This window comes from Aegilops tauschii, chromosome 6 (assembly GCF_002575655.3).
Source record: "Aegilops tauschii subsp. strangulata cultivar AL8/78 chromosome 6, Aet v6.0, whole genome shotgun sequence".
Lineage (NCBI taxonomy): Eukaryota > Viridiplantae > Streptophyta > Magnoliopsida > Poales > Poaceae > Aegilops > Aegilops tauschii.
The window spans coordinates 474,734,594-474,746,277 of NC_053040.3; positions in this window are offsets into that span (position 1 = coordinate 474,734,594).

An 11,684-nucleotide genomic window follows, 5' to 3' on the forward strand; every position below is an offset into this window, starting at 1 on the left:
CCATGACATGGCTGCAGTGGCAGCGATATGTGAGGTGGCTTCAATGGTGGCCAGATCTGATAACCAGCTTACCTTCAAGCGTCCCTTTCTCCCCCATCTAAGTACGTGGAACAAAGGAGATGTGGCAATGGCCGGAAGCAGGACATCATGGGCTTTCACCTGCATCCGGCATCTTCTCCAACAGATCCACCTAGCGAGACGTCGTCGGCCGGCAGTGAGGTTGTTGGTTGTGATGGGTTGGATTACAAGTTTGTGTGTACTTCGGGTGAAAACCCACGATTTTCCATTCGGATACATCAAGCAATGTCGGCGTGCGAGCGTCGTGCTCTTGTTGAATGTGTTGGCTCGAAGCTTGGCTCTACAGATGAAAATCTCGTGTTTGACTCTTTTTTATCATACTTTCGTTTAGTTATGCCAATCCGTTTGGCATTGATGTTAGTCTTTGCTTCTTTTTTTTTAGAATAGTCTTTGCTTGACATCATTGAATAATCAATAAGATTGTTTATGTGTGCATCACTTCATGAAGAGGAAGCGGAGAGCATTCCCCTCTTTTCAAAAAGAGGAAAACTAAAAACAACATACCGACACAAAATCACTGACTTCCTTGCAGCTCTATCCGGATGGATTTCGTGCTGTACTTGGAATTGAGGGCGCGACAAGATGCATCGACCCACAGGCATAAATAACATACATCGCCTGATCACTCAGATCTCATAGGCGCGTACACTACATCCTCTCCCCCATCCATCAAGACCGGTCGAGCGTGCGTGCGTACGTGCATCCTAGACAGACAGGACACGTACAACTTGCCAAGAAAGCCGACTGTTGAGGGTAAAGGAAGCCATGCACATGCCAGTGCACGCTTGCCCAACACCACACTCAATCCAAGCTACTACCTGCTAGGTGCAGCAGCAGCAGCAATGGCAACCGCGTGCAGTGCAGTGCCCAACTGTTCAGCCCCATGGATCCATCCATCCATCCATCCATCACACCTTGACCTAGCTAGCTACTGAGTAGGAGTAGCTTGGTGTAAGTGAGGTGAGGTGATGCATGAGAGCAATTCATTCATGCCTGTCTGCCTCCGGCAGGAATAATGGTCACCTCATGCAGTGGCCGGGGCGATCTGGTACAAGGGCGCGAGAAGTCAGAGAGGTATAATTGGGGCGCAGGGGAGACAAGGACTGGCCGGGTGTGATTTGAGGTTTCATGGAGTAGTAGCAATGTCAGTAGTAACTCAGTATGCATGCTCTCCTTTGCAGTGCGGTGCAGCGTCTTTTCTCTTCCGCCCTGTTTTCACGGCCAAAAGATCTCCTGGTCGTGCGCGCAGCAGCACGTCAAGTCAGATCAGGCTGCTGCATTCTCATAGTATCTAACGAAAGTTATCTTCAGATTAGCTTTAACTGAAGAAAAATCTTCAGACTAACTAATGAGAAGCCACTGTTTCTCGATTTTTACCATGTCATCGGGTATACAACGGTAACGTTAGCATGCCACTGTCGAGGCCAAAAATATACGGGTGTATCTAAGCCTTTTTGGGACGGAGAGAGTACAAGCTAAACATTTCTTCAAGACAGTAGAGACGGTGACATGCCAATATGATAACTTACCAGTCAAGCATGCATTGCATGGTGAAGCCTGGCCGTGGGAGCGAAATGATGGTTTTTTATTCTTCGGGAAACAGAGACACACATATGGTTATAAGTTTATAACTAAAGAGGCAAAACACTTGGCATTTTGCTGCAAACATGGCAAGGAACATAACTGAAACCTGAGGAACTACTGGTACTATGCAACAATTAGGAGTCAACAAACCTGGAAACAAACAAGCTGCAAGTTAAGAAATCGTAAAATTTGCTCGGGAATTAGTAGAGATGACGAGAAACGGACGGTAATGAAATTCTGATCTTTCCAAGAGCCGACTGCCACATGCATGTACATCTGTAGCATCGTAACTAAATGAGAAATTGCACACATCTCTGCCTGGTAAACATACCTTCATGTGACGAGGAATTGCCTCTCTCTCGAAACGCATCTACGCAGAACAATTGGCCTCTCACTGAGACTTCCCACAGCTTTATTGAACTGCCCGGCCGGCCTCTCGATCGCGCAGCTAGCAAGCCGAAGCGATCTAGCGAGAGGCAGATCCATGCGCGCATGCAGTTCAAGAAAGCTGTGGAAGATCACAGAGAGGGCCATGCAATTGGATCCGCCCGGGCTGGCCGCTACCATCGATCATACAGGACCGGGAGCAGTCTTCACGAGGGATTTGGGGGCGGTGAGGGAGGAAGACAGGAAGAGTGGTAGAAGGGAAGGAGTAGATCGACGGTGGTGCTTTCTTATAGCACCGAGATGAGAGAGGAGGTTTGGTGTTGGTGGGGAGGTGAAGGACCCCGATCCCAAGGAGAATATATGTGGGCACCTAGAGGCAAGGGAAAAAGAAGCTCTTCCTTTTGTTCCGGCTTCTTTTTTGCACATCAATTCAAGCTTTCAAGGGCTTTATGATGGGAGCAACCCTCTCCCCAAACTGCTACCAACCCTAATAGCCATCCAATCTCTCCTCCACTCCACCGTCTCGGCCCCCCTTCTCTCCCCCTTCCGGAAACTTCATCGATGGCCAGAGGAGTGTGGACACCCCTTTCATTTTTTTTCTCTCTTTTAGTTCTTGTACGTCATCGACAAGGTGGTGGTGGTGGATGGCTGTTGAAATAAGATCTCTTCGGTCTCTCCTTACCTCGATGATGCCCGATTTGGCGCTAAAGAGGGACCTGTGAGGGTAATTTTTTCCAAATATGTCAACTCTCTTCAGATCTTCCCAGTTGACATGTTAATCAAGTGAAGTAGTTGGTTGGCTCTTTGTGTTGTGATTTCAACCTCTTCCTTCGATATATTACATGCCATGGCTAATTTCTCCAACCCTCTAGACTGGTGGTGAATGATTGCAAGCCTGAGTTACATTTTTTTTTCCAACCGGGCTCACACCCCTTTCCATTAATCGCTTAACGGAAATATTACAGTCTCAGTTGTTTTCAAACCACAGCACACTGAACTACCCGAGACTGACTAAGCAAAAGGAGACCGAAAGGGGAGAGCGAGTTGGGGCATCAACAGGAAACCCGCAACAAATGACTCTAAAACGAGTCATCCACCACGGGGCAAAAACCTGTTGACACCTACCATCCCAACCTCGAAACGAACAGCACGGCGACCACTTCGCGCATCAGGACTAAAGTACGGGACACCACCACCAAAAGGAGCCACAGAACATCTCAGCGGGCATCAAACCCCAGTGAGATCAAAGACATCACAGACTACAGTCCAGAACAGCTTCAAGCCCCCACGCCATTCCCCAGCATGGGCCTTTCCCTGGGAGTAGAACGGTCCGCCAAAGACGCAGCCACGCGCACCATCTTCTGTACTCCAGCCTGGACTCTTTCCTTGTCAATCCCTTTTAGAAGACCTGACCAATACATCAAAAAGGAACACACAGTGAAAACAGCCTCCAACGGAGAGCGAATGATACAGTTATCGAAGGTTGCCTTGTTACGGGTGCACCAAATACCCCGACATATAGCAGCAACCATAGTCATGTAATGCTTTTTGCCCCCAGGAAGATATTTATAGAGCCATGCCCAGCTCTGCCAAATAGTTTTAGGAGTACAGGATGTTCCCAAAGCAGCCCCAATCACCCCCCAAACAGAACGGGCAAACACACACCCAAAGAAAAGGTGATCAGCAGTTTCAATATCATGGCAGAACGAACAAATTGGATTCCCTGGCCATTTTCTTTTACGCAGGTTGTCCCTGGTAGGGATGGCATTTTGAAAAAGTTGCCAAAGGAAGATTTTGATCTTCAGAGGAATCTTAGCTTTCCAGATCCACTTGTAATCAGGTCCTGATAAATCTTTTTCTAACCACTCGTAAACAGATTTTGTTGTAAAATCTCCTTTGCTATTAAACTTCCAAACAACTTGATCAGGTGAATCATTCAAAGGTAGCTTTTTAGCCCCATCCACCACATTAGCCCACTGATCAGATAACTCAGCAAAGAGATTACGCCGGAATCCCATTACAAAGTTATTAGCAGCAAAATTCGCTAAGGTGCATTCTTGCTCTTGACAAATATCATATAGAGCAGGATAGCATTCTTTCAAAGGATTCTCAGAAATCCAGGGATCGTGCCAGACCCTAGCCAGATCACCCATATTAATGCGGATCCCTTTGCCCTCCATATACACCTTTTTAACTTTCATAATAGCTTTCCAACAAGGGGAGTCATTAAATCTGATATGTACATTAGCCACCGTTTTGCGCTTAAAGTATCGAGCCCGCACAATCTTTTGCCACAGTCCATCACCTGACTCCAACTTCCACCACCATTTAACTAGGAGACTAATATTCTGTTTATGCAGATCCTTAATACCCAATCCCCCTTTATTCTTCGAGCGACAGACTCTGGACCACTTAACCCAGTGATAGGCCCGCTTATCTTTTTTCCTCCTCCAAAAGAAGCGCCTACGATGTTTATTCATCTTCTCAATAAACGTTTTGTTAAGGAGGAACATAGACATGAAGTAAGAAGGAATCCCATCTAGGCTAGAGTTAACCAAGGTTAATCTAGCACCAGACGAAGCAACATAATTAATCCAGGCAGCCAATCTCTTTAGAAGCTTAGCATCTAGGAAGTCCCAGTCCACAGTTTTAAGCATGGCATACGTCACTGGGACCCCCAAATATCTCATAGGAAACTTGCCAATCTGGCACCCAAACATCCCAGCATAAAATTGATCAATATCATTATCCCCACCGATCGAAAAAACCTCGCTTTTATCAAAATTAATTTTAAGCCCAGACATCAATTCAAACAAATAGAGAAGCAGCTTAACATTTACTGCCTTGTCCACATCATGAGAGAAGCAAATAACTGTATCATCTGCATACTGCAATATCCCCACTCCCCCCTTAATAAGATCAGACGCGAGCCCCTCGAACAACTTATTTTTTTGGGCAGCCAGAACCATCTTGGTCAGACACTCAACGACCATATTGAACAAAAAAGGGGAATGAGGGTCACCCTGACGCACCCCTTTGGCACTTTGAATATAGGGCCCGAGCTCATCATTGATCTTGACACTAACCGTGCCATCACGAAGAATCTGGGACACCCACCCACACCACTTAGGATTATAGCCTCTCTTACTATGACAATCAAGAAGGAAATCCCAATTGACCTTGTCGTAGGCTTTTTCGAAGTCAAGTTTAAGGACAATCCCCGTCCTTTTTTTCACATGGGTATAATGAATGACTTCATGTAGCGACAGGATCCCGTCCATAATGTCCCTCCCTTTTATGAAGGCATTCTGCTGTATACTAAACAGTTTGGGGGCATATACACTCGCTCTCCTGTCCATGACCTTGGTGATCAGCTTATAAGGGCATCGCAACAAGCAAATAGGTCTGTACTGCTGAATTCTATTGGCCTATGAGGTTTTAGGCAAAAGGGTGATAATGCCATAATTCAAGCGTTGCACATCTAGCCTGCCCTCGTGAAACCACTCAAAAAGCCTAAGGAGATCCATACAAACAACATCCCAGCAGTGCTGGTAGAAATCAGCAGGTACACTATCAGGGCCAGGTGCACGATTAGGCTCCATAGCAAAGAGAGCAGCTTTAATCTCCTCAAGGGAAAAGGGTTTAGTTAACTCATCATTATCACTCAAGGATATATTCTCCTCACTAGACCACAAGGATGCGTCAACACTACACATATTACCAGGTGCAGGTCCAAACAATTCCTTATAAAAGTCAGTAGCATGGGCTAGTAAATTCTTGGTCCCCTCAATAGTAACAGAACCACATTTAAGAGAACGTATCATATTTTTCCTGCGTCTCCCATTGGCCACTTTATGGAAGAAATCGGTGTTATTATCACCTTTCAATAGCCACCTTTTGGTAGATTTTTGATGCCAGGATGATTCCTCTTCAAGGTATAAACTATTAAGTTCCACCAGGATATTTAACTTCCTCGTATACGCCTCCCCGCACAGATCATATTGTTCTTCTAACAGCTCCAACTCCTGAAGCTCCAATCTAAGTAGATTCTTCTTAATCCTACATTTGCCAAAGTTATTTGAGCCCCACCCTTTAAAAAATTTCTTCATCCTCTTCAACTTAATGTTCAACACATCAATAGGATCATCCGTGTACACAGGCCTAGCCCAGATTTCAGAAACAAGCGGTAAGAACTCTGGATTGCTCAACCAGGCGTTATCGAATTTAAAACATCTATTGCCGGGGGCCCTGGATGAAGCCACCTCCCATCCAGCAGCAAAGGGTTATGATCAGATAAATCCTTGACTATTTTAGTAACCGACGCCAACGGATATAGGTCTTCCCAATCGGAGGACATCAAGACCCTATCAAGTTTTTCCAAAGTGGGATGTTCTTGTTTGTTAGACCATGTGAAGCACCCACCGCCCATAAAAATCTCCCTCAGGCTTAGTAGATGGATGACAGCATTAAAGACATCCGAGAAATGTGATAAAGGGGTCTTTTTATTTTATTTTCCCGCAGTGTCTAATGATGTTAAAATCACCACCCACCAAATAAGGAGTTTTAATCCTATGACAGACGGAAGACAATTCAGCCAAAAATTCAGGTTTATTTTCATCGTGGGCTGCACCATACACCACCAACAGAGCCCATTCACATCTCTTAACCTTGTCAAAGAGATTAATCTGCAATATATATTTACCACGCACAACATCTATAACCTCAAGTGTTTCTAGTCTCAATCCACATAATATCCCACCAGACTTCCCAATCGATGGGATCCATTCCCATCTAAAATCCGAATGGGGGTCAAATCTCCTAAAAAAGGAGGGCTTATAATCTATTTTCATGGTCTCTTGCAAACCAATGAAGTCCACTTTATTGGTATTAATGATATCCGTGAGGCAGGAAGCCATACCACCTTTTCCTGCCCCCCTACAATTCCAAAAAAAAACCCTATCATTTATAACGTCCAGGTTTATCTCTCACCCTGGTAGGCCTACTAGGATTCAGAGTAGACCTACCCTCAGCCTCTTTTTTCTGTTTTCGAGTCACGGGTCTAATTGTGATGTTAGGAGACGAAACCACAACTTTATCTTTCTTAGGGGATTTTTTTCTTTTTTCTCCTAGAATACACAGGAATAAATGGGGCATCATCTTCCATGTCCTGATCATCCCAGGTTAAGGAGAGAGGAACAGCATTGCCTAAGCCATCTTTGATGGTGATATCCCTAGGACTAGTTACTTTCTCATGCAGCACTTGCCTAGATATTTCAAGTTCACGAAGGATATTAACAGTATTGAAATTATCATCAGGTATATTAACCCCCATAAGCGAGGCACGGATCATGATGGCTGTGTCAGACAGAACAGATAATTGGTTACCAGCAGGGGGTGAGGAAGTACCTTCAGAGTTGCGCTTCTTCATGCGATCCGTTGCCCTCTCCTCCACCCTAGCGAGCTTTTGATACTGATTGCGACCCTCAGGTCCAGATGACACATGCAACTTTTCATGTATAGGAGATCCAGTAGGAGACTCAACGGTATACAGACTGCGAGTCTCGCTACCTTCCTTCGACCCCTCCTCCAGCTCAACAACCCGATGCATATTAGGCCATGCCACATAGTCTGACAAACGAGGAATAGTACTCGCATCATCTTTTCCATCATAACACAAAAAGGCAGGTGAGGGAGGGATAGGAGTCAAAGCCCAAGCACCTAAGTTCAGCTTCTCCGCATGCCTGGGTGAGCCATCCAAGGATACATTATCATTCCTGACAGGGTTGCTCTCTGTGCTCACATCATTCTGTCCAGAGGAGTCCAACGCTTCATGCTCTTCAGCCATGGTATGAATCAGGAGCTCGGTATGATTTCCTTCATCACTCTCTTCTTCCTCTTCATTCTCAGAAACGGCAGACAGCCGAGTGGTAGCAGAATAGTTCTGGCAAAAGGAATCCCCAGCAGCAGAAGCACTTGTCCCTCCTTGCTCGTATGATGTATAAGCCTGGAAATCAAATCTAGCCTTTTTCTGGACAGAAGGAGAATTACTGTCAACAGGAATAGAATACTGACTCGCACCAGGAGCACCCACCACCACACGTTCAACTTCATAGTAGAAATCATAAAATTGTTCTCCCAACATTCCCTCAGCAGACGGTGGGATTTTATCCACTTCCCTGCACCCCAGAAGTATACGAGCATATTCAGGTTTATGCAGAGTAGCTTTATCCACCTCCAAAGTGACCCCCACCAGCGCCCCGGCATATGAAACATGTTGCACACATCGTTTCTCCAAGGGGACATTGCGAACACGAACCCAAGCTTTCTGCAGATCAGCTTTGGCGCCCACTGATGCAAACCAAGGAGAAATAGACACCACGACTGAATCATTCAGAATAGGAAGTCTCCTACCATAGCAGCAAGCTCTTTCAACTTCATGAGCATTAGGAAATCTCATCACAAACTGCGTGGGACTGATTTGGCGTGCAGTGCATCGCCATTTTTTTAGGTTTTTGAGCTTTTTGAGCAAAAAACCCATTGAACTCAGTCTCAATTTCTTTCACAGATGCCATACCCTCCACCAAGGTAATCACCACAGTATTAGTTTTCTCATTGGCCTGTTTATTCGCACAACAATCAGGGATGAAGAAGAAGCCCTGCCCAGGGGACTGGAAACCGCACATGAATGGAACACATTCCCAAGACTGAGGAATCTGACATAACTGCGCCATGTGCCCAAGTTTACCGCATTTCTCACATCGAATGGTAGGACAGCGAGGAGCAAAATGACCTGGAAGGTTGCAGTTGAGGCAGCGCTCCTCCCCGCCCTTGCTGACAGGAGCAGGCGGAGCTGGTGGGGGAGCCAGATCCCCGTCCTTCGCCGCCGTCTTGCCCGTGTGAGTAGGCCACTAGTCCCTGGAGCCCCCGCCTTGCATCTTCGCCGCCGCATCCCATCTGCTCCCCGACGCCGCACCTCCAGATCTGGCACCACCGGGCGGCGGCGGGAGGTTCGTGCGCTGCCACACCAGGTTGCGCCCCTGGTTGGATGGGGCTTGGACGCGCCCCCCTCTGATGCTGCCACGGTCCACGCCCTCGCGACCCCCGAACTTGCTGCCGCCCCGATCCGCCATCTTGTCGGCTTGAGACGCAGCCGAGCCGCCCGCCACCTGTGCGAAGGACCGCGCGTCCCCGGCGACCTTCCCTGGCCACCACTGGAACGAATCAGAAGGTGGAATGGGGCAAACCCTAGATCTGAACCAGAGGTGGGAGAAGAGATGTTGAAGATGTGAATCGCCCGCTCCCTGGGATGGGGGATCCGCACGCGGCCTCTTATCCTCCCCGTGCCCATCGCTGGGTCCCTCATGGCGGTCAGATGTCCATGGATCTGGCCCTCTCTCCCCCGCACTCTTGCCAGGTGGAGCGCACCGAGAGGCGGTCTGCCGCCATGCCCCACACCCATGCAAACTGGACCCAGGAGCAGTCGAGGGCATGCATGGCTGTGGAATCCGCCGGTCAAGCCTGACCAGGTGACATGGAAAGGAGAGGGCATTGCCGTCGTACACGCCCTCCCCTTCCCGGAGGGCCCGCGCATCCACCGTCCGCCCGCCGGCGTCGAGCAGCACCAGACGAAGCGCCTCGTGTCGGAGGAGCAGGATCCCTGACTGGAATGAGATCGAACGACGAGATCGAAAATCCGGGGCAAACGAGACCTCCCATCTCGTGTCGTCGGGATCACCCGAGTCGCCCTCCCTCCTCGACGGGCGCTCGCTACGCGCGCCGAAACCCACACTCGCCGCCGCGCCGCGCACGGTGCCCGCGCTCGCCGTCGCGCTCGCCATGCCAGGCGAAACGTGATCTCGAATCTGCGAATGCATGATTGTGGAATTTCAAGCCTGAGTTACATGGGATGATGACCCAATCGATACTCCTGCAACGTTTACTATATATATCTAGCGGCGAGTGACTATTGTGGTCTTCAAAGACTGGGTTTGCAAGGGTGTTTGTAGATGTCCATTTTATTTATTGTCGGCTCAGTGAAATTTTTAATCTCCGACGGGCGGCATACAATCGACTTGAAAAGATGATTGGTATGATTTTAGTTGTGATTTTATTTTATTTTCTACCGTTTCATGTCTTGTTGTCTTTTTATTGTTGGCTACTTTTCTTTTTACAATTATTATCATATACTCTCTCCGTCCGAAAATACTTGTCGTAGAAATGGATACAAATGGATGTATCTATAACTAAAATACATCTAGATACATCCATTCCTCGGACAAGTATTTCCGGACGGAGTGAGTATAAGATAATTAAGATAGTGAAGTCTGTTTTGAACCTTGAGGTTGCAGAGCACGACGCAGATGCACCACAACGTTACCTCTCAAATCAGATTAGTTTTGTCTCTCGTACCGCTTCGGGTGGTTCTCATCTGACGTGGACAAGGTTTTGACCAAAACTTGACATGTCACCCGAGTTTAACCACCACGTCACAGCCCATGTCATTTTCTCTAAGAAACACAGTTCACATCACTAGTAGAAAAAGGGTCTAATGTGAAACTCATTAGTCCCGGTTTGGTATTGAACCGGCACTAATGTGACCATTAATGCCGGTTCCAACGGCCAGGCGTGCGGCGCTCATTAGTACCGGTTCGTGCCACGAACCGGTACTAAAGAGGTGGTGGCCTTTAGCACGGGTTGGGGGTCTTTAGTACCGGTTGGAGCCACCAACCGGTACTAAAGGTGGTGCGCTGCCACCCGCAGTGCACAATGTTTAGTCCCACCTCGCTAGTTGAGAGGAGCTCGCACCGGTTTATAAGCCCCGCCGCGGCTACCGTGTCGAGCTCCTCTCTAAGCAGGCCTTTGTGGGCCTATTGCAAGTCTTCTGCCCTGTGGGGCCTACTGGGCCGTACGGGCATGCATCCTAGCCCAACTAGAGATTGGGTTTCTAGTCGTACGCAGGCCGTGCCGGCCCAGTAGGCTGGCTGTTTTTGCTTTATTTCAAAAATAAAAGTAAAAAAATCCTTACCAACCGGGACTAAAGGCCCCCAGACCACGACGCGCCTCGTGCCACGCGGTGGGCCTTTGGTCCTGGTTCGTGTTAAACCAGGACTAAGGGGGACCTTTAGTCCCCATTCTTTAGTACCGGTTACAGAACCGGTATTAAAGGTCCTTACGAACCGGTAGAAAAAATCGTTTTTTACTAGTGGATCAAAGTGTCCCCGACTCCTCCCTAGGCGCGGCGAGGTCAGATGGGAACCGTGACAACGTCGTCCATCATGGTCATGCGGCGGAGGTGGAGCGCTCTAGCCTCCGTGCTGCGCGGGCCGTCGAGCTGCAACCTGCTCTGCTGGACAGGAGGCCCGAGCAGGGGGAGGAGCTCGGACGAGCCCTCCGCACGCACGCACCTCCATTGATGCTGTTGGCCACGTATCGGATCGTGTGCATTGCAGCGGCGTGTAAAGTGCAGTCCATGGAGCAACGCGCTGTGTATCGGATCGTATGCAATGCGGTGCACCCGCCGCTCGCTCGCTCTCTCTCTCTCTCTCTCTCTCTCTCTCTCTCTCTCTCTCTCTCTCTCTCTCTCTCTCTCTCTCTCTCTCTCTCTCTCTGCCAGCGCGCTAGTGTGCGCGTGCGTG